General features: G+C 47.5%; 1 non-coding gene across 1 annotated transcript; it reads right to left on the minus strand.

The window, feature by feature from the left end:
* Positions 1–10,198: 10,198 nt before the first annotated feature.
* Positions 10,199–10,271, minus strand: EV420DRAFT_t281. The gene has a single exon. It is a non-coding gene; the product is annotated as a tRNA-Val (tRNA).
* Between the last annotated feature and the right edge of the window lie 6,197 nt (positions 10,272–16,468).

A 16,468-nucleotide genomic window follows, 5' to 3' on the forward strand; every position in this document is an offset into this window, starting at 1 on the left:
TCGAACAGCTTCTGATAGCGAAGCTCGTCCCGCCTGACGAGGACGAGGCTACACATCTTGCTGGTCCCTCCCATTCTTCGTCAGTACGTACTTCGGAGATATTCGTCCGTCCAGGGCCCGCGTGGAAGGGCGGACTCGCGCGTGCTAGAGTTCACTACCCTAGTTCTACAAGTATCGATACGTCGTCCTCTTCTGGCGGTAGTCGACCCGTCAGTGCGGGTGATATTGGCTTAGAGAGTCCTGATGAGCCTCAGGAAGTCCTTCATTCATGTCGGAGAGACATGATTCAACTCTGGTCAGATAAGGGCGTTCGTCGGATTCTCAAGAAGAAGAGGATACGCTTGGAGGAGTTTCCAGGATTGTGAGCACCCTTACGACATAACATTTTCTAGACGCTAATGACTCTTACAGCTTCCTGAATGACCTGGAGAGAATCACATCCCTAAAATATATGCCCACTGATGGTATCCGCGATTTCCATCAAAGGCACAACTTGACGCTTATATCTCTTCAATAGATGACGTTCTCAAAGCTCGCCTGAAACGGTGGGCGTGTCGGAGTACAGATTCGAAATGGAGGTTTCCGCTGGGAGGGATTCAGGGACCGAGTGGCGAATAGTCGACGTCGGTGGAAGTAGAAGTCAGGTGAAGCTTATCCCCAAGCGTATTTTTGACCTTGCTTCTGACTTCCCACCCCTCTATAGCGTCGTAAGTCTCTAAATCAGTCCTCTCAGACGGATGTCCACTCATCAGCATCATTCTCAAGAAACCTGGGTACCGTTTTTTGATGATGGCAAGTATTCAGTTTTAGCGCTGGTTGCGTCCATCGGCTCATTCAACCTTTCAAACAGTCGACGCAATCATTTTCCTTGCGCCAATATCAGGCTTCGATCAAGTCCTGTCAGAAGATAGAACTGTGAACCGTTTGGTACGGGGTCCCGAATTATCTCCTTCATACCCCTCACCTGATTGCCGGCTTCAGGAGGACTCTGTGCTCCTTTGGAAGGCAGTTTGCCAGAATAAGCTACTTGCGAACGTCGACCTCGTGCTCTTCCTTAATAAATGTGATATCCTCGAGTCGAAGCTGAAGTCGGGTATCAGGTACGTTATTACCTATGACGCGTTTCAGGTCCCACGTCTGATTAATCCTGTCTAGACTGTCAAAATATGTAAGGAGCTACGGCGATAGGGAGAACGACTTGGATACGGTTAGCAAATGTGAGCGTGTGCTCTGTTGATGGGTGGGTTCCGCTGACGTCTTACTTCCTTCTCTAGACCTCAGGAGTAAATTCAACGCCATACATCGGGAGTATTCGCCTAATCCGCGCAAGTTTTATGCATTTTGTACGTCTGTTACGGTTAGTCCTTTTCTTTTTGTTTAGCGTAGAAGGGGGGAGCTAACGAGGCGCGATGGTAGGACACTGCGACTACCGCAGGGATCATAGCAAGTGGTATGTCATATGCCATCAACCAGCATGTGGTACGATACTGATTGTACATTATAGTCCGAGACATGGTCATTCGACAGCACCTCAAGCAATCAAAACTGCTATGATGGCCGCTTTCGTCCATCTCTCTCTGTCTGCCGAGTGTCCGTTTGTTATCTATCCTACATCTTTCTGGCATATACCGTTCATCTACCCACGCCCCATTACGATCTTTGTTTTTTCTTCCACTTTCCACTTTGTGTTCTTTACCCACGCGACGACCACCCTGCTTTGAGAAACGAAAACCCGAAAAGATTCTAACCGACCTCGACTCGGCTGTGTGCGGATCATGTCATCCCCGCTCTTCCGTCCCCCCCTCTTTTCTTGCTGCCGTTAATAGATCTTTTATGCTCTCTTCCCACAGACACCCACGCATGTAATATAACTGTATAACACACACACTCTTTCCCTTTGTATGACACAATTTTAGTATTGTACTCTTTATCAATTTTTTGGGTCTTGGTTAGGCACACCACGTATGTATATATGTAGTAGAGAAATCTGATATGTATTTTCTGATCGAATAAGGATTGGCGGTGTGCCAGGTGTTGGCTAGGAAACCGGGCCCCGATAGAGTCATACAAGGTAGAGAGGCTCTTCGGACGCAGAGCTTTGTTTTTGGGAGGAGGGACGATGGACGTATCGCGGGAGAACTTGAGAGATGGTGCGGTTGCGAATATAGATATCGATGTTGGGCGGTATGGTATATGTCTTTTTTGCGGTGGGGAAAGGAACATCTCTACTTGTAGGTTCCTAGCATTAATTAGCGTCCGTCAGTACGCGCGGGTATTACTCAATCATGTAGCTGGGGCAGGCGCCGGCTTGGGTGTTCTCCGAGTCCACCGAAACTCGTCGTCTATTAGGGTTCTGGATCGTGGTCAATGTATTGGATGCGAGGGCTGCGGTTAACGATCCGCATCATAACTCGAGGAACACGAAGAATGTTTTTTTTTTTTTTTCGTACCAGGGTGGACTGCGCTCTCCGCTTTCCAGATTAAATGCCGAAGTGCTCGAGTAAGGTACGTAGGGTAAAATTAATCAATTTGGGAGGTTGCTTTCCGCGTGTCTCCTGTAGACAGAAACTTATTGATGGGGGGGAGGAACACTACGGTCTGTCAGACTTGCTACTTCCGGGTGGCTTGGGGAAACTGCTTCGTTTAAACGTATAGGGTTCGTAGGACTATGCCTATTGCCGGGCCGCCTGCATGAATTCCGCTGCCCGTCGAAAGAGAGGAGAACCGCTATAGACTCAGTATGACGTTAAGCCATGAAGACAAACTTTCTCACCAAGGTCAACAAGTCCTTGTTTTGACTCGCTTGCGTCTCTCGAACAAAGAGGCTTGGGATAGCATCCGATAAATGGACCGGGGTTTGCTAAGAATAGGGCTAGAGCACCACGAAAGAAGACTTTGAGACTAGCGGAGCGCCTCATATAAGGGAGAATCCCAGCAGCTTTTCGGACCCACAGTTCCAGCTTCCAAGTGGCGGCGACGTCGAATGGCATTGGGAGCCGCTGCAATTAATCATCAAAATGAAAATCGCCCAAAAAAAGCGCCTTCTTGGATAGACTTGGTCAATTAACTAAATGTAGAACCGCAAGGCACAGTACTTCTGACTCTCGGGGATCTCGTACCCGACTGCGAAGAGCAGAGGAAGGGAACGACGGACCGACTCTCCTATTACGCTGTGTTCATTCCCCCGGGAGAGGGGGAAGTTTACCAAATTCGAGACATCGAAGAACTCTGGAATGTTTGGTGACAGCGGCGAAGAAGATGGGAGAACCCGATTGTAATAGGCGTGCGAGGAGGTGAGAGATAAGGCGACCGTTGCACAGAGTCATGTTAACGTTGCTGTTGTTGACAACGACGTGAATTGTACGAAAGGCCAAGTAAAACTGCCACACGGAAGGAAATGACCGCGATATCCACGCAACGATAGAAGGTAGCGGACGAAATAGAGAGTGACGAGAGCTGCATAAATCGGACCATAGTTGGGTATTGTTTCTGTGGAGCTCATTGGATGAGGCGTAAGGGAAGAGCGTCCGTGAACAGGAGCGCCACAGAGGAAAACGTTAGTTCTACCCCATTACCGAGCCTTTGAATGAATTTTAGAAAGGTTTCGAATCTCATGGCAGATTGATCAACACAGAGAACGGGTACGATATGCCCGACGCACGCACCTCCTCGACATGGCCCGGCGACTGTCACATTCTATCAAAGCTACAATCTATTATAGGAATATCTCATCAGCGTCCGCAATCTGCTCTCATAAGGACGGACATCGAATGCCTGTTTCCGTATCCGTTTTCGTACCAGGGGGATTGGTGTCCCTCATTGGTTGCTTGATAACTTCCTGATACTTGTAAACTTTAGCAAGCCGAAAAAGATGACGCAGACGCCCACGTGCACAGACTCACGCGTGAACGTGATTACTTGACGCGTTTATCATCACGCGTTGTCGTCATCACGCGCAGATCTCCCGCCCCAATAAGTATAAAAGAGCGCCTTCTTCATTTAGACTTCTCATCCCTCCTTTCCTTCTTTCAACCACCATCTTCGGCGTAAGGATGACCCATGTCCTTCAATGGAGAGGAAAGTAACGTCCGGTGAGTGCGGTTATCGATACCATGGAATGAGCGTCTGTCAACTCTAGCACCAGGGCGCTTCATCATGACACAAGATATCCGAGAAGCAGAAGATAATCGTCGAAATGTCTGGTCCGTGCTCATTTCCTTCAAGAAAAGGCCCTAGTTAAGAGAGAGTAGACATACTACGTCATTTCTTTTCGGCTTTAGGCGGCACCAGGTAATTGCGGTCCGAATATTCCCACGCACAGCAATCAAAGTCACCTGCTTCCCTCCATCCAGAAAAAGGTTTCACCTGTCCCGCTTTCGAACACTCTGGATCGATTTAGTGCGCAGGGTGGCGGCTTATGAAGATGAGACCGATATCATTAGCAGGGCGGTTATAAAAGCCCAGCATTTTTGAGCATCATAAGCTGCTCATATGATTCGCGCTCGTGTCACCTCCATCATTTTTGACCCCCTCCGGCCAGCATATACCGGTAGCGGAAGAGCTTTTACGATAGTGTCCCATCACGGAGCCTTCCGACGGCACAATTACATACCAGCAGCTCCACAAGCTACGAGACACATATCTACAACCAAGACCACAATGTAAGACAGACCAACTTCCTCCTGCTCAGAACGCGTTTCTCATTCTTTGCACAGGTCGAATACAATGAAAGCGCTCGTGTTTTCTGGCAAAGGCCAGCCTACTCTACAGGATCGTCCGCAGCCAACGATTCTCAAGTCCTCTGATGCGGTCGTGAAGATGGTCAAAACGACGATTTGTGGTCAGTCTTTGTATCTTTTTTGACAGAAAACCTCTGATAAACTTCTAGGCACGGACTTGCACATTCTCAAAGGTGATGTTGCCACATGCGAAACTGGACGGATCTTGGGCCACGAAGGTGTCGCCGTCGTCCAGTCCGTTGGTGATGGTGTTAGGAGATTCAAGCCCGGCGACAATGTCATCGTTTCCTGCATTACGTCTTGCTCGAGCTGCGAATTCTGCCGCAAGGGCATGCCTTCGCACTGTGTCGAAGGTGGATGGACTCTGGGGAATACTATCGATGGCACTCAAGCCGAGTATGTCCGTATCCCCTATGCCGATGGCAGCTTGCATCCCATGGTCAAAGGTGCCACTGCGGAGGAGCAGGTGATGGTCAGTGATGTGTTGCCGACGGGCTTTGAATGTGGTGTTCTCAACGGAAGGGTATGACATTTCAATTTTGATATCACCTTCTCAAAATACGCGACTCAGGTGTCCCCGGGAAGCTCCGTTGCCATTGTTGGTGGTGGTCCCGTTGGTCTTGGTGCGATGCTCACCGCGCAATTATACTCTCCCTCGCATATCATCATGATCGACCTCGACGCCAATCGTATCGAGATGGCCAAGACTCTGGGTGCGACTCACGGTGTAGTTTCCGCCAAGGGCACGGATGTTGTTGGAGCCGTCAAGGCTCTCACAGACGGAAGAGGTGTCGACACCGTCATCGAAGCCGTCGGCGTTCCCGCGACATTTGAGCTCTGCCAGGAGATTGTCGCTCCCGGAGGAACCATCGCAAACCTCGGCGTTCACGGGTGCAAGGTCGATTTGCACCTCGAGAACTTGTGGCATAAAAATATCAGTCAGTCGTCATCTGACCGTGCCAAGAATCGTGAGATCTGATGGTTTTCTAAATTAGCTATCACTACGCGTCTCGTGGATGCTTCGACTTCGCCTATGCTTATCAAGCTTGTTGACTCGGGAAAGCTCAAGACTGCAGGATTGGTGACGCACACGTACAAGTTCTCGGAGATGACTGAAGCTTATAATACTTTCGGGGCCGCAGCGAAGAATAATGCGCTAAAGGTCATTATCAACTTTTAGCGGTATGTCTCAATAGGGCCCGATAACACGAAGACAGCAAACTCTGTCCTGTACTTATAGTCAATCCTAACCCATATTTCTCCCTGCGTGTCTGTGAATTTCTACGGTTCGAAATGCTCTGCGCCCCAGTCTTCTTATGTAGGTTACATGTTCGGTTTGGGTATCCACTTTCTCGCGAGGGAGAAAGGTTATGGTCTTGACCAGCATTGTGGGTCACTTTCACATTGCGGTACATTTCTATAAACTGATAAACTGAGTGTCCTACAGAACCCATTGACAATTATCCGCGCGGTTGTGTTAGAATAGAGGAAACACCATATGCATTTACTCTAAGTTTCAGTGTTCAAATGCGATGACGTCGGGGCTGCATTCGTTTTCCCTGTCACCCTCAACACTAGCAAAGGCGCCGTCAGTTAGACTTTGTGCCATGCGCTGGAAGACTGTAGCTCGTTGGTCTGATAGCTGATTCTCGTACGACCGCCGACTAACATCGACAGTCAGCAAATTAACGAGCTTAGTGCGGAGTTGCTGATCTGTTGCGCTAGCTCCCCGTGCCGTATATCCACACGAACAGAAGCCTGGCTCACGCACGTTGGACTGAACGCCAGTGGATAACAATACAGGCACGGTACATCTGCCTAAACACGCGGTAGGAAGCTACTAAGGAGTTCCACAGTGCATTGTCAACTCTAAGAAGAAAAGAAAGGTAAACGTAAGAGAACTATGACAATGACTTTACGCGGGATCTGCGTTTTCGGCGTGAGGTTAAAAGCTGATCGATGGCTCTTCAGGTTCTGCACCACTTCCAACGACGGTAACTGTACGTGAGTTTATGCCTATATTCGCCCAGTAATAGGTCTTCATTCATTTCACAGGTCAGATACGATGATGAAAGCACTTGTATTCGCCAGCAAAGGGCAACCTGTGCTTCAAGTGCGTCCAAAACCAACAATCCTCAAGTCAACTGACGCTATCGTCAGGATGGTCAAGACTACGATTTGCGGTAATTCTTACTTTCCTCTTTCTTTTACAGAGCTCTAACGAACCCATAGGTACGGACCTGCACATTCTCAAAGGCGACGTCGCTACATGCGACACTGAGCGTATCTTAGGCCACGAAGGAGTCGCCGTGGTAGAATCTGTCGGTGACGGCGTCACGAGATTCAAGTCTGGCGACAACGTTATCGTTTCCTGTATTACTTCCTGCTCTAGCTGCGAATACTGCCGCAAGGGCATGCCTTCTCATTGCGTTGACGGTGGATGGATTCTGGGGAATACTGTCGACGGCACTCAAGCCGAGTATGTCTGTATTCCTTAGTACTCACGCAGACGGCAGCTTGCATCTCATGGTGGAAGGCGCGACTGCAGAGGAGCAAATCATGATAAGTGACGTGTTGCCGACAGGTTTTGAGTGCGGCGTTCTCAGCGGAAAGGTACACTTCTCGTTTATCGATTCACGGGACGCCTCCTAACAACGTGTAAATTGGTAGGTGTCTCCAAGGTGCTCCGTCGCTATTGTTGGCTGTGGGCCTGTCGGCATTAGCGCGATGGTCACGTCTCAGCTCTATTCCCCTTCCCAGGTCATCATGATTAGTCGCAACGCTAATCGAGTTGCACTGGCGAAGATTATGGGAGCGACGCATGGTATTGTTTCGGACGAGGGTGTAGATGTTGTTGCGGTGGTGAAGGAACTCACTAACGGCAAAGGCGCTGATACGGTGATTGAAGCCGTCGGTGTTCCCGAAACTTTTGAGCTCTGCCAGGAACTCGTAGCTCCTGGAGGAACCATAGCGAACATGGGTGTACACGGTTGTAAGGTGGATTTACATCTGCAAAAACTGTGGGACAAGAATATCAGTGAGTTCTTATCGCCTTGAGGGTATGGTCATTTCTAACAGGCGTGTTTAGCCATTACCACTCGTTTGGTGGATACTATTACCACACCTATGCTGATCAAACTTCTCGGATCGGGAAAGATCAAAGTTGCAGGATTAGTAACGCACAGGTACACTTTCGCAGAGGTTGAAGAGGCTTATGATACGTTCGGGGCGGCTGCAAAACACAAAGCTGTGAAGGTTGTCCTGAATTTCTAACTTGTTGCGATGTTTCTAATTACATGATACCAAGAAGACAGCCTGTGTGCTAATTTGGGCCACTGACAATCAGTTGCGCTTTTTTTCCCCGGAGACCAAAGAGCACTTGCTTACTGGGAGATAAGCTGATCTGAGCGGCCTTAAGATGAGCGTCTCATACAGCATGGGAACTGCAGACAGCGTTCATCGTGTCGATCTTGATACCATCTATGACCCGGAACGTAGACGTCGGATTAAGGCCCCAATCTCGAAGTTGGATCACTTAACCCTTTGAGATGGATATCGATTATTATCCCGAACATCCTGAGAGCCTTCGGACTATCCTTTCAGCGGTGGTTTGCTATATGATGCCTTCTTCAGATTCCTCGTTGCCCCCAACATCTAGCAACATTCTCGTTGCCTGAAATTGGCGGTACGGGACGGAGTAATCATGGCTGCATGATTGTAGTCGGAGTTTGTAACGCAACTACATCTGTGGGTGAGTTCGTAGTTATCTTGGAAAGCGTCAAATTGGCCCATGTTTCAAATAGGCATTGGTACTACTGTCCGCCTGATGAACGCAATCTCTTAAGTTGAGGCTCATAAAAACTCGTTTCATCCGCATAGAACTATTCTGCCCTCAGTATCTCTCCCGATGTGCTTATCTCGTACGTCGACAATCCTTGGAGCTTGCTTGGACCCCTCCCCCCCCCCAGTACCAAAGACTTGGACTCCCTGACTCGCGGACACGATCAAAATTTCAACGGGTTCCAACTTCCCATCCTCATCGACGGCTTCGACTGGTACAATTCACAAATCGTCCAGTATTTGCTTTGGCTCCTCTTGCTCGCCATCGATAACTTCAAAATAGGCAAGCCCAGGTGTTAGGTCGTCTTCTGCATCATATTTACCTTGTTTTATCCACAATGCAGCAGCTGCTAGATATTAACAACGCGTAATGTCTGGATTTAATTATTTATATAGGCCGTACGTAGTAGTGGAAACAATTACAGCAGTTTTCATAATTATGTGGAATCCCAATTTTGAAAAATTATGTGGTCGTATTTGGATCGCAAGGCCCTGGCCCTTTCTCTTCCCACCACTGTCATGCCGTGCGACGACGGCACGACAGTATTGTCTATTTTACGATGCCTATATTGTATTTCTGAAGGCCTCAAGATGTTTATCAACTGCATTCTGCTCCTATGACATGGCATATAGCGACGTTGCACTCTACAAGCAGGACTCCAAGTGAGGCAAAACCTTCGAGAATCCAGCCTTTGTCATTCTGTGCTCACTCGAAAGTGGCATCCTCAAGCACTACATGCTGCTATACTCATCAATTAATATTGTTGGACCTGGCATCTCCATATCCAGATGGTATCAGTAAGCTTCGGTCTCTTGCTTTGTCAGACTCAATGTCTGTCTTGTGCTGGCAATCCTTTGGTATTAGCAGCGTACTTTGACCTTACTACATGGGAAAAGGTCTTTCATTGATACATCCTAATTCAACAAAATATAAGTGCAGTATAAGGTACATAAATGTGCTTTTTGAATGTAAACCAGTGAAATCGCGTGAAAAGGCGGAGCACTTCGCGTACCGGGCCGACATGCGGTGCAAATAGGACCACATAATTTTTCAAAATCGGAATTCCACATAATTATGAAAACCGCTGTAAAGACATACAGAATGGAAATTCGATGGGATTGGACATACTACAAGTCGAGGTGGACTTGTCGGATGAGTTTCCTCCCACTCGATCCTCGTCTGGACTGCCTTGTACCGTCCCCGGATATTTCTGCATCACCTGGCTGTCAAATAGTTCATATTGACAGATGAAGACAGCTACGATTCCTTGTCAATCGTGCATCGGATGTGTGCGTACTAATGTCTTCTGAGGTATCGGTCCCGGTCCTACTCTGACTTCGAGCTCTCGAGAACCTCTGGAAAAAAGAGTTATCCTCGTAGCTTTTGTTTCATAATAATACTTTGCCGTGTTTCAATGGGATTAACGAACTTGAAGTAGCGCGGTTCAAAGTTGCTACAAGCAGCATACGAAGAAAACTGTCAATGCGATTAGAACCGGGTCACCTAGACTCTCAGGCTATAAAAACTATCCTAGCGGCCTTAGGAAGTATGGCATAGGTCAAATCACTGAATCAGTGATAAACAATGCAATTTGTGTGCAGTCCCTGGGCAAAAAGTGTGGTTCAACCCAGGGTCGAACTGGAGACCTTGTGTGTGTGAGACACAAATCATAACCACTAGACCATTGAACCTTACGAGGCATGGGTACATAAATTAATATATTACCTACTTGATTACAACAGAAACGTGCGGTCTGTCAGAAGAGATCCTTGTTTTTCGTTTCCCACCAGTTCATGTTCGATTCTACGGCAAACATAAATGGCCGACACACTTCAGGGAAGGGAGGGAAATCGTGTCCACCAACCGTAGGTGCACTGTTCTATTCGTTTTCCTCCCTGTTCGACGTGACATCAGGTCTGGACTTAACTAGGGTCTTCCTGGCCTTTCTTTGGCGATAGTATCTCCCGTATGTTTCTTATTTCCGACCCACATTGCGTTGTGAGCTGTAATTATCGAATAAATTTTCTGATTTGCGCTCGCTTACATCCTTACAGGGTTGCGACGGTTCCTATCTCTTTGGCGCTCACTCTACAATGGCTCTCTTGAAACTTCAACTTCCAGCCCTTACCACTGCGCGAGTAATTGTTTTGCACTCTATTTGTTCCTCTCGTATATCTGAACATGAGCTTAGGAACACATTTCATTTCATTTTAGGACAGGCAGACGGAGTTTTTGTGACGGATCTGACGTGTACGTCAAATCCCACAATATTGGTACCTCTAGCTAGCGGGGAACATTATGTTCTTGGGCACGGAATATATTCTATTACACGATACAGATGGTTACCTGAAGCATGAGCAGGTTCTTCCCGTCTGGTATTCAGTTCCATCCTTAGCCGGTTGATATAGCTCCTGCGAGCCCGTTTACATGTAAGTCTTAATTAAAGATTGGAATGGAGCATAGCCTTGTTTGATGAGCCTGTTTGAGTCTAGTATCCTGATGTCCTGCGCATAATCTCAGGTCTGTACTGCGGTGGGATTGTTCTTTCAGCAGCCCAGTCATCGATGCAGCGTAGATCGGGCCGGTATAGCCTTTCGGACGTACTTCAGTCGGCTATGGCCGCCCATACCTAGACCTCGAACGCGTATCATTGGCGTGTCGTGGCAGCACCAGCAACGTTTCTTTGCGGTAAATCTCCCTTAATTCACTAAAAATTTCTACGGTAAGTACAAACGCTGTCATATTTTCTGAAACAGATCCTTGAGCGCTTCTCGTTTTCATCCCGTGCCCTTTCGTTCTTTTATATCGAAAGCTTGGCGACCACATCGCGTCTAAAGTAGTACGTCTCGATTGTGTTCCACATTATCTGCTTACAAACATTGACGTTCTTATAGCAGCCTAAGCCTATCAGGTATCTTGCCGACTTAGATATAATCAAGTTATGCCAGAAGGGCAGCCATATGATAGATGCTGATATTTTCCAGAGTTCTCAACTGGTTTCACGGGCCCAGGACATATCTCGTTCATTAGTGACACCGTCAAACGTGTTCTATGTTCTCAAGAGTCACACGCTACGAGGCTTTTCGGGAAAGAAACGGCTATTCCCGTCCCACTATGCCATCGTTCTCTCGACTTACTTTTCCCCCGCTACCTAGGGTCAGCCTGTCGCATGGGTGTGTCAAACTTGGGCTCTGGATGTACTTCCGCATCGTTGTATTGCTATGGCATTATGTGTTTCAGCTCAGTTGAATCTCATGCCAAAATCCTCACTTGTGCCGTTTTGCCGGTCCGCTTGTCGAGCCTGGAAAGGTGTATGGCCCGGGGTCGTCTCTTCAACGATTCTGATGCGGGGTCGTTGAGATCGTATGCTCACATGGCGGTATGGTATAGCTTCAAATGGTTCAACATAATAGGACCGTTTGTTTTAATGGTGCCTTTGGTATTTACACACCAAGACATGCAATATGCGAAGTCTGATGCTCGGTAAAGACGGGGAAGCTTCGTGATGGACTGGAATGATGCTGGGTTTCATCCCGAATGGTTTGAGGGTGCGAATGTGAGGGAAATCCCTCCTTTGCACGGGGATAGCGGTTGTGGAATTTCGTGAATATTTAGGAATTTCATTTCGGAGGCTAATGGCCTTACGTCGACACGATACTATTGTCTTTTGCGTTAATCAGCACTGGTTTACCTGACTTTGTATGTCGTGCTGTGTTCTGTCGCTATTCCCAGTGAATTACTTCACAGATTGGCGTGGACAATCTATGAGAATAAGCATACCATTCGGGTGTTTTAATGAAAGAATACATGGTACAAGTAGTCGATGCTCATATTATTTGTAGGCTCCCAGATCATATACCCAGCCAATTGTGAGAAACGATGATTTCAGCAGTGGCACGGTGTCTAACTTGGAGACAAAGCGATAATAATTTACACTCATAGTAGAGTTCATCTCGAATATCAGTGATTACGATGTATACATTCTGTAAGATACCGAGACTTGACAAGATTTAGTAGGTAGAAAGTCAATTATAGAAAACTCCTTGAACGCGAGGCAGGATGAAAGCAGCAATACCAAGTTCTCTGCACTTAGCTCGCTCCCATGTCTCAAATTGCGCGGTGGTACCAGACGAAAAATGTCCATAAGCCTCCAGATCGCCTAGGAGGGTAGCACACCAGTGCCTGCATCCCATTCCGCCATTGAATCTGCACTTCGATAAATAATGAAACCAAAAAACATACAAACGGCGCACCGGTATTGGTCTCTCTTGAGAGAGTTGAATAAGACGTTACAGATATTCGACACCTTCGTTGGGACCTTAAATTTGACGTCGAAGGCGCCGGTGGATGGAGGAATGTGACCAGGAGGGGCATTTTGGGATTTGGTCCAGGCGTAAGTCTTGAAGTCGATGGTAACGCGAGCTTTATCCAGATCATTGGGCTCATAGGTAGGATTACAGTCGAAGCTGACACTGCAACCCAGCGCGCTATTGTAAATGAAAGCCCGGAAATGATATATGTGCCCATTGCTGGTACCGACGATGGCCATGCCATCAACTTCGAGAGTAGCCAACTGAGCTTGAAGGCGGGAAGTCGGTTGGATTGATGCACGGTTTGGGAGGCTATACGACATTCTAGCTCGAAAATGTGCAGTCAGCCGGAAAAAAATGATGAGAACAAGCGGCTAACCTGTCGGCGGTAGGACCTAACAGATGGTGAGGAATGAAGTAGGACTTTTTGTCATGTTATATACAGAAGCACATTCAGGCAAGAGAGAAATAGGCCAGTTTGACCTGCGGTTTAGGTCCAGGGCGCACGTAACGACCAGGGTCGGGAGCTTGTAATTGATGTATAACTACATCGTGATCCCCGTAGGGCCGGGCTGATCGATATTTCGCAGGTGAATTGGGAATTTGCTTGCTTGACAGTACCTCCCGAAGTCCGGGAATGATCAGTACGTGAGTCAATATACGCATATCGAGGATTGCCACTTAGGAAAGTGAGGATCAGATCAGCGAGCGTGGAAGAAAATCATTTGTCTGTTATTGATGCTAGCCCAAATGAAGGACTTCCTCACCTCCCTTTTTGCATCAAGATCTGCATCTGAAAATCTGCCTCGAGGTTTACGTCCTTGATTCGTGAGTCATTGCACTAGGTGTAGGCGCCGACATGATGATGATTAGGAAAACTTCCTGGTTTATATTCAACTTTTTAATACCATCTCAGGGCGTACATCACCCTGAGTTCGGATACTATGAAAAGTTAATAGGTCAATTGTTTCAAATGAGATACTAAGTGTGAGCCTCGCAATTTATCCACATACAGTCGGAGGAGTGGCTGCACCGGTTTCTAGAGCGTCAATTCCGCGATCCATGAGTTATCCCACGCATATCTCGCTCCGGAATACCAACGGAGTACATGAGATATGAAGGGCTAGAGAAAATCATTGACGTCATGCATCAGAGAAGATTAGCCACGTTCGTCACTACGGTGTCACCCGCCGGCCGTTCTTTAGTTGTGTCTGGTACAAAGCTTGTCTTCGGTCGAGCACAAAGACCCGCACTAGACGGACCAGAACAAGGATAGGCACCTGTATTGACCACCAGACACTGCGCGATTGACGGTGAGGGAGCAGAGCCAGAACTCCGGGTGTCGATGAGATACCAGTTTCAGGAGGAATACATCGTTGACCGGTGTTATTTACATGGAGGAGCCTTGATAAGGTCGGAGAGAAGAAAACCTTTGACGTCGTCCGCAGTTTGAATTGTGTTCAAAATGAGAGCAATGCACTATAATGAATATAATTATTTAGAATGCATGAGTATAGCTAGAGCTTTACCTAAACGAGGGGCTTACTGCGCTTGTTCTCAAATTTCGCGTAATCTTCAGGTAATTTTGTCAACATCCTCCAACAGGTGCAAGGATGACAGAGAAGATTCTGGTAACAAATATTCTCCAAAATTTCCATTTTTCACGCAGAAGATGTCTTCGAAGAGAAGAGCGCGAGGGCAAAAAAAACCGTGTGTGCGAATTTAAGTCGTCATTTGGTCGTTGAGTCAAGATTCCAAGATCATAATTGATCCGCTATCGGCATATCGGGACGAGTTGCCGGCGGCTGAAGCCACGAGTTCCGGGACTCGGACTTCTGAACTGTTGTTGAAACACAACTGTCATTGCTGTCTTCGAGTGAATGTTCCAAAATCACGGGCACTAGCTCAATTACATACGCGCCCACCGTCTGTTGGGTTTCACTCTTTCCCTTCTCCTTCCGTGTCTCCCGATGCCGGTCAAAAGGTCGGAAGTTGAAGAAGTGAACGACCAAATTCGAGATCTGATCAAAACTGTCGAAGAAGACGACACGTTGGGAAACGAGAAGCAGTCGATTCTAGATGATCTCGATGAGTACGGAGTTTTTTTGGCCGATGACGCTTGCTAATCCTCGTACTATAGAGTCCTTCGTGATTTGGATAATCATACTTTTGTCGGAAGTATAAGGGTCTTCTTTTATGCTTGTATTCGTAGGGCAATGGCAAAGGTTCCCGACGCGGTGCCCTCTATTGCCGAAATTCGAGATATTGTTGATGCCATCGAAACGGCTTACAGAGTACTCACCCCCGTTCATTTCCTGCTTCAAACCGTCGTTTGACGATTCCTGATAGATAAAATCTCAGCTCGTCCCACCTGCTGAAGGAACGCCACGGCATCACAAATTCCGGTTGCCCAACCGCAGTCATCGGAAGTCTACTATGTCGGTGTCTTCACTTCAAACAGATCCTTTGAAGCAATACGAGCTCCCATCTAGCGAATTGGAACAAAGCGACCTGGCTAGACCTTCTTCGGACTCTTCTATTGTGTTCAGACGCGCTGAGAGCATGACACCGACGAATATGTATATAAGCTACTGGCCACATGGAGTAAGGAATCTTTGTGCTACACGGAATCTCGCTTATAACCTTCCTTAGCGGTAAATCTGACACAATGCCAAGGTCCTCACATCCCCTATCGACAATTCCTCCAAATATCTCCTATTCAACTTCGCCCTGACCGGCCCCTCCTGTGGGCGCAGTACTACGAAATCCCTATCCACGAAAAACCACGTTTCTTGTTATAATGTTTGCCACGCTCTGAATGCTCTTGCCATGATACATACCGTTTCCTTTCACCCACCCCATTCCCTACTATTATTATCATTCCGCTCAATCCGCACGGGCTACGATACATGCTCTCGTCCGATATTTACGAATATGTGACGCATTCTACTCGCTAAATATTTCCTTCCATTGGCACGACGCAAGAAGGACAGCTGATCCGCTTCAAACGCGCAAGTACCATCTCGGGCGAAGCGGCTAGCGCGCCAAGTCGACTGTACTGCGCCGCTGTATCTGCGCCTTTCTCAAAATAAGCTTTCTTTGAGATCTTTCATTTTTTTACAATATGTTTCGCTACAGAAGTTTGCATACTTCGCCCGAAACATCATCATCCTGATTGGACTCCCTCATCGAAGAAAACTGTTGCTATTCTATGAGGACCAGCGTGTAATTCACCACGGCCGGGTAAGTTCTGCACTTCTAATTCTGATATCTCATTGAAAGACAGGCGTGGAGAATAATAGACGTCTACTCGACTCTCTGATGGATGTAAAGTCATCCTTAAAGTGATATCAGTTTTCGCCGATGAGCACGAGCTAGGAATATCATATTTTTGTCCTCCGTAATCTCATCTCGTGGAGTGGCTCCACGACCTTTGCCCAATTAACCTACGCTGTAGGAGGCCTCCTGAGCTTGAGAAGAACGTTTTTGCGTGACCCGTTGACAGAGTCCTTTCCATACTGTACCGTATGTATTCATGACACAACGACGACTTATAATCTTCTGCTGCTCGGCCCGTA

Source organism: Desarmillaria tabescens, assembly GCF_030435595.1.
Source record: "Desarmillaria tabescens strain CCBAS 213 chromosome Unknown EV420scaffold_86, whole genome shotgun sequence".
NCBI classification, from domain to species: Eukaryota; Fungi; Basidiomycota; class Agaricomycetes; order Agaricales; family Physalacriaceae; genus Desarmillaria; species Desarmillaria tabescens.